This window comes from Enhydra lutris, unplaced genomic scaffold (assembly GCF_002288905.1).
Source record: "Enhydra lutris kenyoni isolate GAN:26980312 unplaced genomic scaffold, ASM228890v2 scaffoldscaffold25, whole genome shotgun sequence".
In the NCBI taxonomy this organism is placed as follows: Eukaryota; Metazoa; Chordata; class Mammalia; order Carnivora; family Mustelidae; genus Enhydra; species Enhydra lutris.
The window spans coordinates 9,398,617-9,414,002 of record NW_019154109.1 but is presented as its reverse complement, the minus strand read 5'-3'; the positions used below and the strand labels follow the sequence as shown (position 1 = coordinate 9,414,002).

General features: G+C 36.3%; 1 protein-coding gene across 1 annotated transcript in view; it reads left to right on the top strand.

The window, feature by feature from the left end:
- Positions 1-15,386, top strand: part of LOC111150965 (complement factor H-like) — a 76,538-nt gene that overhangs the window by 606 nt on the left and 60,546 nt on the right. The window lies entirely within an intron of this gene.

Below are 15,386 nucleotides of genomic sequence, written 5' to 3'. Positions count from 1 at the left end.
CCCCCCCCCCCCCCCCCCCCCCCCCCCCCCCCCCCCCGCCCTCACCCTCACCCTCACCCTCTGGGGCTCCATCCCAGGACCTGGAGATCATGACCTAAGCCAAAGTCAGACGCTTAACCATCTGAACCTCCTAGGTGCCCTCAAAAAATGTTTTAATAAACATTTTGAAAACTGTAATATATCATAATAATTTCCCTTCAAATCATCATAACTTATTTTGTTTGTTTAAATTTTTCACCAAAATGTTTTGTATGAAAGTGTTAAGAAGCATATGAACATATGTAGAACCAGAACAGAAATTAGAAGTCTTGTAGACAAGCAAGCATTACTTGCTTGTCATTAGAATGAAAATATCACATAAGTTTGAAAAACTTGAACATGCAGTGTTTGTAACATCTAAGTTATTCTAACAGGTTTTTTCCTATAGTGTATTTGAGATATATTCTAGAAGACCAGTCTTTAGAGTAGTGAATATGAATATAGAAGTTTTCTTTCTGGTATCAGTAAGAAAATTACTAGATTTATATTAAATTTAATTGTAACACTGCTTCTCAATAGATTAAGAAGTTTCTTTGGAAGAAATTTTGTCTCTAACTCATGATAGGCAACTAAATTATGTGATAATATTTGACTGGCATTTTTAAACCAAATCAGTTACCTATCATTAATAAATTTCCAAAACTTTTCACTGGGTCAACAAATTTTGATTAAATGCTTACTTCATGTCAGCCTCTAAGCATTGAGAAATGTTAGCAAATAACATAAAATCTCTCTCCTTGAGGATCTTTCAATCTAGAAAATCAAAGTAAAGATATCTCTTTAATTATATCCTTTAGTCATTTTTGTAAGGTTTATTTAAATGTGTTTAATTTTCTTCTAGGATAGAGGGTTTTTTTTCAGTTTTTCATTCTAATATGCTACTGCTTGATTTTTAGCTTGGAAATCTTATATCCAAACCTAGATATTCCATTATTCCCTGCACACATAAATATTGCAATTAGTAAAATATTATTGTATTGGCAAAGAGTTTCAGAACCCTTTTAATGCTACCAATTGTAGCAAACATCTTTCTTTTTTTTTTCCAAGGTTTTATTTATGTATTTGACAAACAGAGAGAAAGAGCACAAGCAGGGGGGGTGGCAAGGGGAGCGGGAGAAGCAGGCTCCAGGGTAAACAGGGAGCCCAGTGTGGGACTGGATCCCAGGACTCTGGGATCATGACTTGAGCAGAAGGCAAATGCATAACCAGGCGCCCCACAAACATCTTTTTCTTTACATAAGTGTTTTTTGTCTTTCCTTTAACAGGAATAATTTCAGTGTCTCAATATTTACATACTGTTTGCTGAGGCTTTATGCAGATTTGTCATGTACAGAAGCTTTGTTTTATTTCTAGTTGATGTTCAAAACTCAAGAATAGAGGGCAAGTTTAATTAAACTTTTTAAGTGATTACAAAATGGAATTGGAAATATTAAAATTGGGTGCTACAAAGTATGTAATAAAAATTAAATCCTGGTGATTTAAACTCCTTATGTAATTGATTCCAGCTGATTCATTTCATCTGTATTTTATAGTCATCAAAATGTGTTTAAATGTGATACCGGTTTCTGCTGTTTGAAGACAGGTTTGAATATTTTCACAATCTGCTTTACTCAACCAGGCTTGACATTTTAGCATTTCATAAATGGCCTCTGCTCTGTTTAAAGTGAACATTCTTCAAAAAATATTAGTCACCATTAAAGAGGAATAACAACTGATAGGAAGAATTTATTGGCCCAATTTCTCAGAGACCAACTAGTACTTCTTTAATACAATAGGTTCTCTGCATTCCCATTCCATTTGTGTAGAAATATGAGTTGCTTCCTTATAAAACATTGTGTTTGCAGGAGTCCCCACGGGCTGCTGAGAATCTGGTCAGATTTACAGGACAAAGTTGAGAATAATGTTCCCTTAAACATACTCTTTGAAATTAGCCACAGCCCAGAAATTCCTGACTTAAATTTATTTATTTGACAAACAGAGAAAGCTTAGAAATTCCTGTGAATAAATTAAAACCCACTGAAACATGTCCAAGTACACACTGGCTATTTTGTGTGGAGATATATGTGTTATGTAATTCTGGATGTTTAAAGGTCAAAAAAGTTCTTTCAGGGCTTAAAATATATTATAGGTCAAAGGTAGAGAGATTCTCTTCTATTAGAAAGAGAAGGAAAAAAATTATGTATTGTTTCAAGTACAAGAGGGTTTCAAATTTGAGTTAACCCTGAAAAGGAAAAAATAATTGACATTATAAATCATAAGAATTAATTCTAAAATATCTTCTTTTATGAGGTTATATGTGAATGTAATACACAGTTAACTAATCCAGAAAACTTAAGGTAGAGGTTTTTAATCCAAAATTCTGTTTCAATTCCAATATCATAAATAAGATTTCTCCTTCTTTCTTCACCAAAACCCCCATTTTCAGAGATAGTTGTGTGGTGTGATTTAAAGTTGTGCATTGACCCAACTGCCTTTAGTATCCTCTCTTCTTCAAAAATTTGATATCACCAGATTCAACAAACCTGAAGCTTATGTGGAATGACAAATACTCTGAACAAATACTTTAGAAGAGTGAAAGCTAGTGTTACTCACTGCAGTTCACTGTGAATTATCAAAGTTGACAACTTCTCTGGAGCATTTTAGTGAGGAAAGGTAGAAAGGGATGATGAGGGTGAAGAACTGGACTAAGCAAGTCTGGCACGTGGGGTATTCCTGAGGAGGGGAGATCTGAGGAGAAGAGCCCCATGAGAAGGGTTAGAGCAGATGCCCCAGAATGTCATGCGAGGGGGAGTTCAGCCAGAGCAAACCTTGTTTATTTTAAGGGTAGGCATGTCCGGAGAACGCGCATGCTACTTTTCTGCCTCCACATAGAACTGAATTATTGAGTATCACTGAAATTATTCTTAGCCAGAAGTAAATTCCCAAATGACACACGAATTAGTAAAAGTCTTCATTTTTTGGCTTTTGATTGCTAGGGCTTGAGCCAAAGTCTTAATCGATTCACATTTCTTTGCTCAATGCCTGATTGTAGGACAGCCTTTGCACTTTTCCTTCTTCCCAGCAATGCCTCCCCCTCCTCACCCCACACACCATCCCCCACCTGCCCAGGCCTGTGAGATTCTTGCCAACTGATCTCTCCTGTGCTCACTTTACCCATTTAACAATTTAATTGGTTTCAGATACCGTGCGTAGAAAGGTCATGAAGTAATTGGGCAGGAGAAAGTGTAAACATTTCAGCTTAAAATTATAAGAAAACGTTATAAAAATGGCTCAGAGAAATTATTGTAATAGAACAGAAAAAAAATCACAAAAATAACAGAAGGAAAGGGGTAAAAAGATTTGTTAGAACACTTCTATTTGCTTGGGCATTTTAACTCAGTGCACAAGTTTCTCAAACCTTATTGACCAAAAATGTAATAGACAGAAAAGTGGTTACTGAAATGTTCACTTCATAGCTCCCAAAAGTTTTTATTTTTTGAACTAACCTAAAATCACTCCTGACTTCAGAATTATAAATTAAAATTTAGGACATGTAGACAAGACATACAATGGAATTACAGATATGAGTTTCTTGAATTCATGCAGCAGAGCTTTAAGATCACTAAACATTTGTTCCCAAGTCTTATCTATTACATTTGCTACCATCCACTATGCTCTTTCCTGAGGTTGTCTACAATCTGTAGATGTAATGCAAAGGCTCCATGAGAATTCTCTAGTCTTCCACTCATTTTTTTATTTCATTTCTTTGTTCATCCAATGATCATTTTTTGAGTGACTGTTAAGTGCCAGGCCCCATGACCAGCATTTTCCAAAAGACCATTTTTAGTAGGGAAAACAAAAGGAATGGCTGTTTTATTTTATTAACATACTGTATTTTATCATATAAGGTATTGTGATGGAGATAAGCAAAAAAAGAAAAAAAAAAGAGAGAGAGAGAGACTATAGGATCATTTAGAGGAGGCAAGAAACCCAAATAGGAATGAGAGGATGGAGTGGGATAGGGTTGAGGAGTTGATTTATAAGAGCCCAAATGGAGAGAGGGAAATAGGTCAGGGCCACAATGGTGTCTTGGGTAGGCTTTGCAGGTTGAATAGGAGTTAATCAGATAAGTGTGATAGGAAGGAGACATTTAAGACTGAAGAAACATCGATTGGTGTACAAAAGACTAACAGTAGATCTGCAAAAATGGAGGATTGAGATCGACTCCCACATTTCTAAATCTTCCATCAATGACATTTCCACAAGTGCTGGGTATAGTGTGTGTTGTTTTTCTTCTTTTTCTTTTTCAATACTTATCCTTCAAGATTGTCATGAGTATTATTCAGATGCAAATCATTTCTGCTACAGAGTTTTTTGAATTATGTCACCCTCTGACCCAACTCTACTTTACAGCAACCAGTTGGCATAGACTATTTTAAGAAGCTACCATTTTGACTTGAACAATAATTGGCATTATTTTAGTGCTCCAAACACTACACATTCCAAGAAACTTGATTTCAGTGATGTATTCAAGTTGTATCCTGAGAGTAGCTTGTCTCAATCGTCATTATTACATACTTGTTTTCTGCCTGATTTCTTTTAGCTATTATCTGTTCTCCCATTTGCTTTTCATAACCCTAGAATTATCTTCATGGTATTTGCACTGTTAAAATTTGAAGAAGAAATTGCATAATCATACTTCTAAATTTTAAACATATCACTTTTTTTCTTCAAATGCTTTAATAATGCAAAATAATTTCTGTTTTCTCTAGAGTTATTTTTTAAAACTTCATTTGTGGGAACCTGAGTGGCTCAGTCGGTTAAGCAACCACCTCTTGATTTCAGCTCAGGTCATGATCTCAGGGTCATGGTATCAAACCCTGAACAGTGCTCTGCAATCAGTACAGAGGGCCTGAGATGTTCTCTTCCCTCTACCCTTTCCCGACAACCCCCCACACCAGCTCACATGTGCACACATGTGTGCTCCCTCTCTCTCTCTCTCTCTCTCAAAATAAATAAATAAATAAAATCTTTTTAAAAATTAAAATAAAAAATAAAACTTCATTGCAATTGACATTTTCTTTATACAAGTATATATATTTGCCAAATACCTTTAATTATTTTCATGTTACTTGTAAAATACTCTGAATATGTTTTATTTTGAAAAGCTAATCATATATATATATGCAAATATAACTAATATGCATATAAACCAATAAGAAGTTGGGAAAGAAATTTAACATAAAATATCTACTTTTGCTATTTCCTTTTTGTCCATTTGATTTATATTTTCTAAATTGATTTTTGGTTTTGTTCTATAATATATTCCAATAGTTACTAAATTTAAAATTAGGCTAGCTGAAATATAGTATCTCCTGTTCTTTTTTTCCCAAAATTATTTTAGAAAAACAGAATAATTGTATGAAGAGAACAACTTTAGTCTACCAAAGGAATCTGGTACACCTTTGATAAAGGTTTTTTTAAATATATAATTTTATTTTGATTTATTTCACTTGATTAAGAATACTTATCAAATAACAGCTTATAGATATACCGATTTAAAAACAAGTAATTAGCTCTCGTTATATGTTAATAATATCCCTTTAAAATTTGAAATTGGAAATATTAAATAAATGATAATTATTAAATTATCAAGGATAATTGTTTTTAACTTTAAGCAATTTTTTATAACTATGTTCCTCAAATAAAAGCAAAGTGAATCCTATTCCTATCCAATAACCAAAACCATTCACACTCTTATTTATGGACAGAATAATTTTAAATTACAAAATCAGACCAAAAGAATAAAAAGTTCATCCAGGTAGTGTTTTATAATTTTTTTTTAATTTAACTGGCATTTAAGTGACTACATAAACACATAAGTTGAAATATTTGTTGTTTAAACCTAAGACATTAGAAAACTTAGTTCAGTCATTAACTTAGAACTTGAGAAGAGAGATGCTATTCAGAAAAAAAAAAATAGAATCATCAGCTAAGTCTTCCTTAAAATGTTTGTATGCCTTTGAAATATGTTTATGTTACTTATTTAATAAGCCTCCTGCCCTTTTCTTCAAAAACTGCCAATTTAGTTCAAGCAAATGTGGTTAGTGTACATTCAGGCCAACAGTTTGACTACATGGGCTAAAATTACTCTTTTTGTCTCCTTAAAAAAATTTTTTGAGAACACAGTTTAACTGAACTTGAATGCTTTTTTGTCAATTCAAACAAAAGTCATGTTGTAAGATTCGCCTAATTCTTCTTTTTTAAGAGTTTATTTATTTATTTGACAGAGACTGAGAAATCACAAGTAAGCAGAGAGGCAGGCAGAGAGAGAGGGGGGATGCAGGCTCCCCGCTGAGCAGAGAGCCCGATGAGGGGGCTGGATCCCAGGATGCTGGGATCATGACCTGAGCCCAAGGCAGAGGCTTAACCCACTGAGCCACCCAGGCACCCCCTTGCATAATTCTTGTTAGAACACAAGATAGTGAATCATTTAAATACTTTGTTATGACATGAGCTGATAATGCTCAGTGTATTGAAGATTAGGACCAAAGTAGACAGGAGGTGAATTTGAGGTTAGAGGATCTGAGTATTATTGAGAATTGATCCTTCTGTAAAACAGGATGGAGATGGTTGTTCTTCTCAGGGAGCTTACATTTTGATGGCAGGATAGTTGAAATCCTTGTAAACAAAAATAATTATGAATCGTGAACTATGTTGGGAAGGAAGTAAAGTAGGGGCTGAGGGAAAACAACAGAGATGGGGTAGTGGGGTAAGAGCCTTTAGCTGGGCTGGTCTGAAGTGGGTCACTTTGAGGAAATGATATTTGAGCAGAACCTGAAAGATGAGACAAAGGCAACCATCAAAAGTCTCCAGTGCACATGTTGCAGGAGAGAAAACAACCAAAAGACCTACAGGAAAAAAATACATTTGAGATGCTGGACAAAATATGAACAAACCAGGGAGGCTTTGGCGCAATGAGTACATGGTAGAGGAGACAAGATGATACCAGAGAGAATGGCAAGAGCCAGATGGGGGTTCCAAGGGCAGAGTAAGGAGTTTGGAATGTCTTACACATTAAAGGGAAAGTCAGCAAAGAATTTTAAACACAGGAGCGGCGTGACCAATTTTGCAGTAACTCCTGTGTAGCCCTGTGGAGAATGGGAGGACGGAGGCTTGGAGACTGGTTAGCAGGCTGTTTCACAGTCAAGGTGGCAAATGATAATAGTCAGAACTAAGATTCTGGAGATGGCAGTAGAAGGATGGACAAATGGGGTAGGGGGTGGTGATACCGTTTTCTTACAGTCACGAGCCATTAAAAATTCATGGAAACTCTTAAGAATTACTTGAAGTAAAAAGGCTAATCGATAGAACTCTTCCTCTGTAGTAAACACACGTAACAGTGAATACCAGGAGAAGGTGGTAGGAAGATGACGTCAAAGAGATATATATCCTTGTCTTTTATATCTGGTTGCTAAAAGCGGTTAATAAAGTTAAAAAAATCAAGAATTTCCTTGAAATATAAGCAAGAGGAAATGCATTTGGCTCAGGCTAGCTAATGGCCTGACCCTGTGTGTATGTGTCTGTGTATTGGTTAGTGTTTGGTGGATGGATTACTCCTTTGGTAGAATTGTTACTTTTTAAAAAATAGTTTAGAAGAACCTAGGTGACACAGACGGTTAAGCGCCTTACTCTTGGTTTGATCTCAGGTCATGATCTCAGGGTCCTGAGATCAAGTCCTCTGTGGGGTTCAGAGCTCAGCATAGAGTCAGCTTAAAACTCTGTCTTTCGCTTCCTAGGCTCTTCCCCCTTCCCCATCTCTCCCCTCCCCACCCCCATGCAAGCTTGTGCTCCTGTGCTGTCTCTCTCAAATAAATAAATCCTTTAAAAAATAATAATAATTTAAATTGAGTAAATTAATTGATAAAAAAACTTTATTACTCTTCCCTTGCGTTAACTTAGTAGGATAGGAACTAATTCTATCAAAATGTTAATACACTAGTGAAATATAGTTCTGTACTCACAATATAGCAACTTTGTTTGAAATTTAACTAATTTATTTTTCCTGTAATCTGAATGCCATGAAGTGGATCTGAATTTCTAAACTGAAAAGCACACATATTAGCCTGTAACTAAGCATAAATTTTTCATATCAAAACATGAACACTAAATTTAAAACAAACAACAACAACAACAAAAATCTGGTGGGGGTGGGGCAGAAACGCAGAAGATGAGTTTGTATTGTTTTATAATAGGGCATCAGCACCATCTAGTGGAGAAAAGGTATGTTTACCTAAATTCTAAAAATCAAAACTATACTGTGGAATCATTTATTAAAAGTTCCCTAACATAAATGTGCTAAAAATTTGCTAAAACATCAAAGAAAAATGAATGTATATGAAAATTGACACAAGTGTTATTTACGACACAAAATACAGTTTTATATGGAGTTTCTATGAAATGTTAAACATTTTCACAATGAATATGTTCCATGATGGGATTCAGCTCAGTTGGTTATTTGCCCCTTGCCTTTTAAAAAGAAATTCTAGAATGGACCATTAAGCCATTGTCATAAAACCAAGTAAAGAAAGGACTTTAGCAAATTAAAGTAATACTAATAAATATGTATGGTGATCAGTATTATTGAATTTCCCATTTTTATTTTTTTATTTAAATTCAATCAGCCAACATACAGTACATCATTAGTGTTCAATGATTCATCAGTTGCATATACCAGCCAATGATCATCACATCACATGCCCTCCTTAACACCCATCATCCAGTTACCCTTTTCCCCACCCACCTCCCTTCTGTAACCCCCAATTTGTTTCCCAGAGTCAAGAGCCTCTCATGGTTTTTTTTCCCTCTCTGATTCTTTCCCATTCAGTTTTCCCTCCCTTCCCCTATGGTCCCCTGCACTGTTCCTTATGTTCCGTATATGAGTGAAACTATGTGATAATTGTCTTTCTCTGATTGACTTATTTCACTTAGGGTAATAACCTCCAGTTGCATCCATGTCAGTACAAGTGGTAGGTATTCATCCTTTCTGGTGGCTGAGTAATATCCCATGCATATATAAACCACATCTTCTTTATCCATTCATCTGTTAAAGGACATCTCTGCTCCTTCCACAGATCGGCCATTGTGGACATTGCTGCTATGAACACTGGGGTGCAGGTGTCCCTTCTTTTCACTGTATTTTGGGGTTAAATAACCTGTAGTGCAACTGCTGGGTCGTAGGGTAGCTCTATCTTCAACTTTTTAAGGACTCTCCGTACGTTTTCCACAGTAGCTGCATCAGCTTGCATTCCCACCAACAGTGCATGAGGGTTCCCTTTCTCCACATCCTCACCAACACAGTTGTTTCCTGTGTTGTTAATTTTAGCCATTCTGACAGGTGTGAGGTGATATCTCATTGTGGTTTTGATTTGTATTTCCCTGATGACAAGTGATGTTGAGCATCTTTTTAAGTGTCTGGTAGCCATCTGTATGTCTTCTTCGGAAAAATGCTTATTCATGTCTCCTGCTCATTTCTCGATGGATTATTTGTTCCTTGGGTGTTGAGTTTGATAAGTTCTTTATATATTTTGGATGCTAACCCTTTATCAGAGATGTTATTTGCAAATAACTTTTCTCATTCTGAAGGTTGCCTTTTAGTTCTGGTGATTGTTTCCTTCACTGTGCAGAAGTTTTTTATCTGATGAAGTCCCAATATTTCATTTTTCCTATTGTTTCCCTTTCCTCTGGAGATCTGTCTAGTAAGAAGTTGCTAGGTCAAAGAGGTCAAAGAGGTTGCTGCCTGTGTTCTCCGCTAGCATTTTGGTGGTTTCCTGTCTCACACTTAAGTCTTTCATCTATTTTGAATTTATTTCTGTGTGTGGTGTAAGGAAATGGTCCAGTTTTTCTCTTTTGCATGTGGCTGTCCAGTGTTCAGTGTTCAGTGTCCAGTGTTCCCAACACCATTTGTTGAAGAGACTGTCGTTTTTCCACTGGATATTTTTTGTTGTTCTTGTTGTCTGATTGCTGAAAGCTATGACTTCTAGTACTATGTTGAATAACAATGGTGAGAATGGATATCCCTCTATTGTGCCTGGTGGTAGAGGAAACGCTCTCAGTTTTCCCCATTGAGAATTATATTACACGTGGGTTTTCATATTCAGCCTTTATGATGTTGCAATACATTCCCTGTATCCCTACTTTATTGAGCATTTTTATCAAGAATGGTTACTCTAATTTGTCAACTGTTTATTTTTAGACAAAAATGCCAGGATCGAGGAATTCATCCCAAAAGAAAGAACAAGAAAAGTCACAGGGGCAGGAAATGCTGCCAGCCCTCTCCCTTGTCCCTGGAAAGGGGAGTTCATGCCCACTGCTGCCTGGGAAGCCCTCACAAAAGAGGGAACAGTCTCCCCTTATGTGTTTCAGATGTCCCTCAGATGCTGCCTTCACCCTGACTGTGTCTGGGCTGTCTGCCTGCCCAGCGGCACAGTGCACCTATGTTCTGTCCCAGGCAGGCCAGCTGAGTTTTAGAACTCAAAACTTTAGTGACCTGGCATGGTGCAGACCCCTGCTGGTCCTCTGCAGGAAGGTCTCGCCATGCAGGGGCCGATGCACGTTCATCCCAGAAGGGCAGTCGCACCAAAGCACAAGGGCATGGTAGTTTGGAGCCAAGTGTGTCAAAGAACCAGTGTTTGGGTTAGCAGCTCTCATCAGGTGTCTTGGGAAATGGTGCCTGTTTTTACTCCCAGAGAGACAATGAATGGCACCTCTCCCAGATGTGCTTCAAGAGGAGGGGAACAGTCTCTCCCAGGACGTCCCAGGGGATCCTCAGACTGCATCTTCTGCCCGCAGGCTATCTGCCCTCCTTCTCCACAGGAACACTGCAGGGCCCTCAGGGCTCAGCACTGACCATGCTGCAGACTTCTAGTCTTTGAACCAACTGGTTGTAAAAACTCACTAAAATCAGCCCCTCTCATTTTCCCAGTCAATGTCTTTGGGGAAGTTGTTTTCCTTGTGCAATCCCTTGTGCACTCCTCTCTCTCTCTCTCTCATTCCCTCTTTCTTTCTCCTGCCTCTCTCCATGACCAGGGCTCCCCTCCACAGCACCTGTGATCCATTTCTCCCCTAAATCCAGTCTCTGCACCTCCTACCTTCCATGATGTGGCCCCATCTCTCCCTCTAGTTGTGCAGTTTGTTCTGTCAGTCCGCAGATCAATTTTGTGGGTGTTCAGAATGATTTGATATTTCTCTAGCTGTGTGTAAGGGATGAGGCAAGCCTAGGGTCCTCCTACCACCCTGCCATCTTAGCTCTTCCTGTAGTCATTGTAGTAGCAAGGGTACTTATACCCAAATTAAACAGCAGGCAGTATTAAAAATATTAGCAATTATACTCAGTAGGCATGAGCTTCCTATTATCATCCCGTGGTCTCTTTATATGTAAGTTAATTTTGCAAAATAAGAATCATATTCTATATGCAGATTCTGTTAGTTTAATATGTTTATTGTGAGATATAAGATGTAAGAGTGAATAAAATATGAAGGTACTGTGTTACAAATATAACAAATCACCCATGTCAACAAATAGAACATTCCCAGTATCCCAGAAAATCCCAGTGGCTTTCTATTATGTTAGTAGCCCCAACTTTCCTCTAGAAGAAAACATTTTCTTAATATTTCTGGTAATTACACTTTTGTTCTTCTTTAATAGCTTCACAGCCCATGGACACATCCCTAATATATATGTTTGTTCTTGAATTTCATATAGATGAAATCATCCTATAATATCAATGTACCTATGTGCCTTTTTAGTGCATGTGATCATTATTTTATCTCTTCATTTGTAGCATTGGTGTACTATTCCATTCCACAAATACATTATAATTTTTTATCCACTCAACTATTGATAGATACTGTGAAGTTGTTTTCATTTTTAGCTATTAAAAAATCATATTCTATAAATACCATCACACACGAAACCTGGTTGGCATGTGTGCTATATGTGACATGTGCTCTCAGTGACATATTCCTAGAAGTAAAACTGCTAAGTAATAACCAATGCATGTTTCCAACTTCACTGCAAGTTGCTAAACTCTTTCCTGTTGTGGTGGTTCCCATTTTCCTTTTGACCAGTAGTTCCTAATGCTCCACGTTATTTTCAAATAGTGGGATTTTTAGACTTTCTAAAACCAATGTCATGTTGTTTTATTCATGGTTTATTACGGTTTTCATTTTCACTTTCAGTTTGAGCAATTTTTCATCAGTTTACTGATCACTTGCATTTTCTCATTGGAGAAATACTTGTTTAGATCCTTCACCATCATCCTTTTCTTCCCCATAGCCTTTCAGGTGTTAATAGCAAGGTTGTTACTCCTTGCATGTTTTGTAGAAATGGCTGGGGAAGCTAACTAGTTCTCCAAACTGAGGCTAGAGGGGGGTTTTGACATATTTTTGTTATGGGACTGTTAAGGTTTGTTTTGTTTTGTTCTAAAGATTTTATTTTTAAGTAATCTCTACACACAATGTAGGGCTCGAACCTACAACCCCGAGATCAAGAGTCACATGCTCTACAAACTGAACCAGGACTCAAGGTTTTTGAAATCTCCTGGCAATAGCGATATCCTGCCTCCTGAATGATTGCCGCTTCTACCCACTCAGGGGAAGGACTGAAAATCTGTCCAGAGCCAGGTACCTTCCTGCACTACCTGAGGTCACAGTGTAGGGCTTTTGTGGACAGGCTCCTGGATGGAAAGTTCAGGAATTCTGCTTCAATTTCATCCCACACATTTTGATATATATCATATTTTCAATATTGTTTAGTGCAAATTATAGTCTAATATGTATTATGATTTCTTCTTAACCCAAGATGATTTAGAAGAGTTCCTTAACTTCAAAACTTATGAGATTATTCCAGTTATTTTCTGTATAAGGTGTGCTCTTAGAGTGATTTCAATCTTTTGAAATTTGTTGAGCCTTGCTTACAGTCTATTTTGGTGAATATTCCATGTGCCCTTGGAATGAATCTGTAGCTGCAGCTGCTGAAGGTTGCATTCTATCAGTATATAAAAGGTCGATTTGGTTGATAATGTTCATATATTTGGGGTGCCTGGGTGGCTCTGTTGGTTAAGTGTCTGACTCTTGATTTCAGCTCAGGTCATGATCTCAGGGTCATGAGATTGAGCTCCACATAGGATACCATGCTGAGTGTGTACCTTGCATAGGATTCTTGCTTAGAATTCTTTTTCTCTCTCTCCTCCCCCTTCCACTCACTATCGCTCTCCTTCTCCCTCGTTAAAAAAAATAATAATAATAATAATGTTCATAATTCAATATCCTTATTTGTCCACCTGCTTGTCTATCAAATACTTGGAGAAGTGTATTTAAATCTCAAGCTATGAGGATGGATTTGTTACTTTTCTTACTTCTGTTATATCTTGAAGACATATTACTAGGTTTATGTACAGTAGTATGCTGGCAAGTGTATAACAATCAACTATTTAAAAAAGAGTCTTGATTTGTAGAATTTTCCAATACTCAATGTGTTAATACACATGATATGGTCAATTTCAAGTTATCACTTGATAACTTGTCACTTCAGTGACATCACTGAATTCTGCATTGGGAAGAGATGTTTATGATTATCTCCTGTGAGTTGGTATGAGCCAACTCCAGCAATCATTCTAAATGTTCATACACATTTAGAATTATTGCATCTTTCTGTTCAAATGGTTCTTTTATTATTGTGAAAAGCCCCTCTTTTATCTATCAATACATTCTGCCTTAAATTATTATTTGCCTGATATTATATATTAACCCTCTCTTTTTTGGCTAACATTTTCATAGAGTATTAGTTTCCATCATTTACTTTCAAATTATCTGTCCCATTTTTTAAGGATTTATTTATTTATATGAGAAAGAGAACCCTAGCAGGGGAAAGGACAAAGGGAGAGAATATCCAGGCAGACTCCTGCTGAGCAGGAAGCGCAGCAGGGGGCTGGTCCCCGGGAGCCATGAGATCAGGTCCTGAGCTGAATCCAAGTCAGATGCTTAACCAACAGAGCCACCCATGAGCCCAGGTTCCATTTTATTAAAAGTAATCAGCATATACTTCAGTTTTATTTTCTGTTTTTCCCCAGTCAGTGTTTATACCTTAATTGGAGTGGTGAATCCATTTACATTTATTGTAATTACTAATACAGTTAAGCTCAAGTCTAAAATACTGCTATTTATTTTTTACGTCATCTCTTCTTTGTTCTTCTATTCCACCTTTCCTGCCTTTTAAAAATATTAATCAAATATTCTTTACTACCTCACTATATCATTTCCATTAGCTATATAACTCTTAATATTAATGTTTTACAATAAGCATACTCAAATTATTACAGTTCACCCTTAATCGATACTTTCACTACATTCTAAACTATGTAAACATTAAAACCATTTAATTTCATTTGTTATCTCTTGGCATTTTTGTTATTATTTTTATATATTATACTCCTGAAACTTTTTGCAAACACTCTAAGACATTGTTATTGATTTTAAATGAAGTCTTTTTAAAATTTTGTTAAAATATACATAGCACATTATTTATTATTTATCAGTAGTCTTTTTATTAATCCATATGTTTATTTTCTTCAGTTCTGCTCATTTACTGTTACCTTTTTTGTTTACTTATGGGATCATTCTCCTTCAGTCTAGAAAGTTTTAGTGGGGCTTATTATAGTGTCAGTCTGCTATTGTTGAATTCTCTCTCTTTTTGGTTTGTTTGAGAATGTGTTTCTATTCTCCTTCATTTCACAGTATGTTTTCCCTGGGTTCAGTTCTCTGTTGCCATTTATTTTTCAGCAGTTTTGAAATGCCAGAACATTGTCTTCATGCCTCAGTTGTTACTGTTACAAACATACTGTTATTTTTATTGTTCTCCTAAAAGAAATGTGTGTTCTTTTCTCTGTCTGCTTTTAAGATTTTGCCTTTATCTTTGGTTTTCTGCAAAGCCTCTGTATAGTTTTTCTTCATATTTACCTTTTGATTTGTTGTGGGTTATTTGTTTTTTTTGTTTTTCTTGTTTTGTTCTGTTTTTGAGCTTTTGAATCTGAGAGTTGATTTTTTTCATCAATTTTAGAAACCTTTGAGCTAATCTTTCTTCAAATATTTCTGTCTTTTCTCTTCTCTAGTTTTGGAATTTTATTTAGATGTACACCTATCACTGGACTCTGCTCCACACATTTCTTGTACTCTCCTTTATTTGTTATTGGTGTTTTCTACACTTTTATCTTTCTGTATTCATTTTGGATAGTTCTACATCAATATTCTTCAGACTTAATATGTTTTTGTTCTGCTATCTCCATTTCATTCTTAAGACCATCCAATGC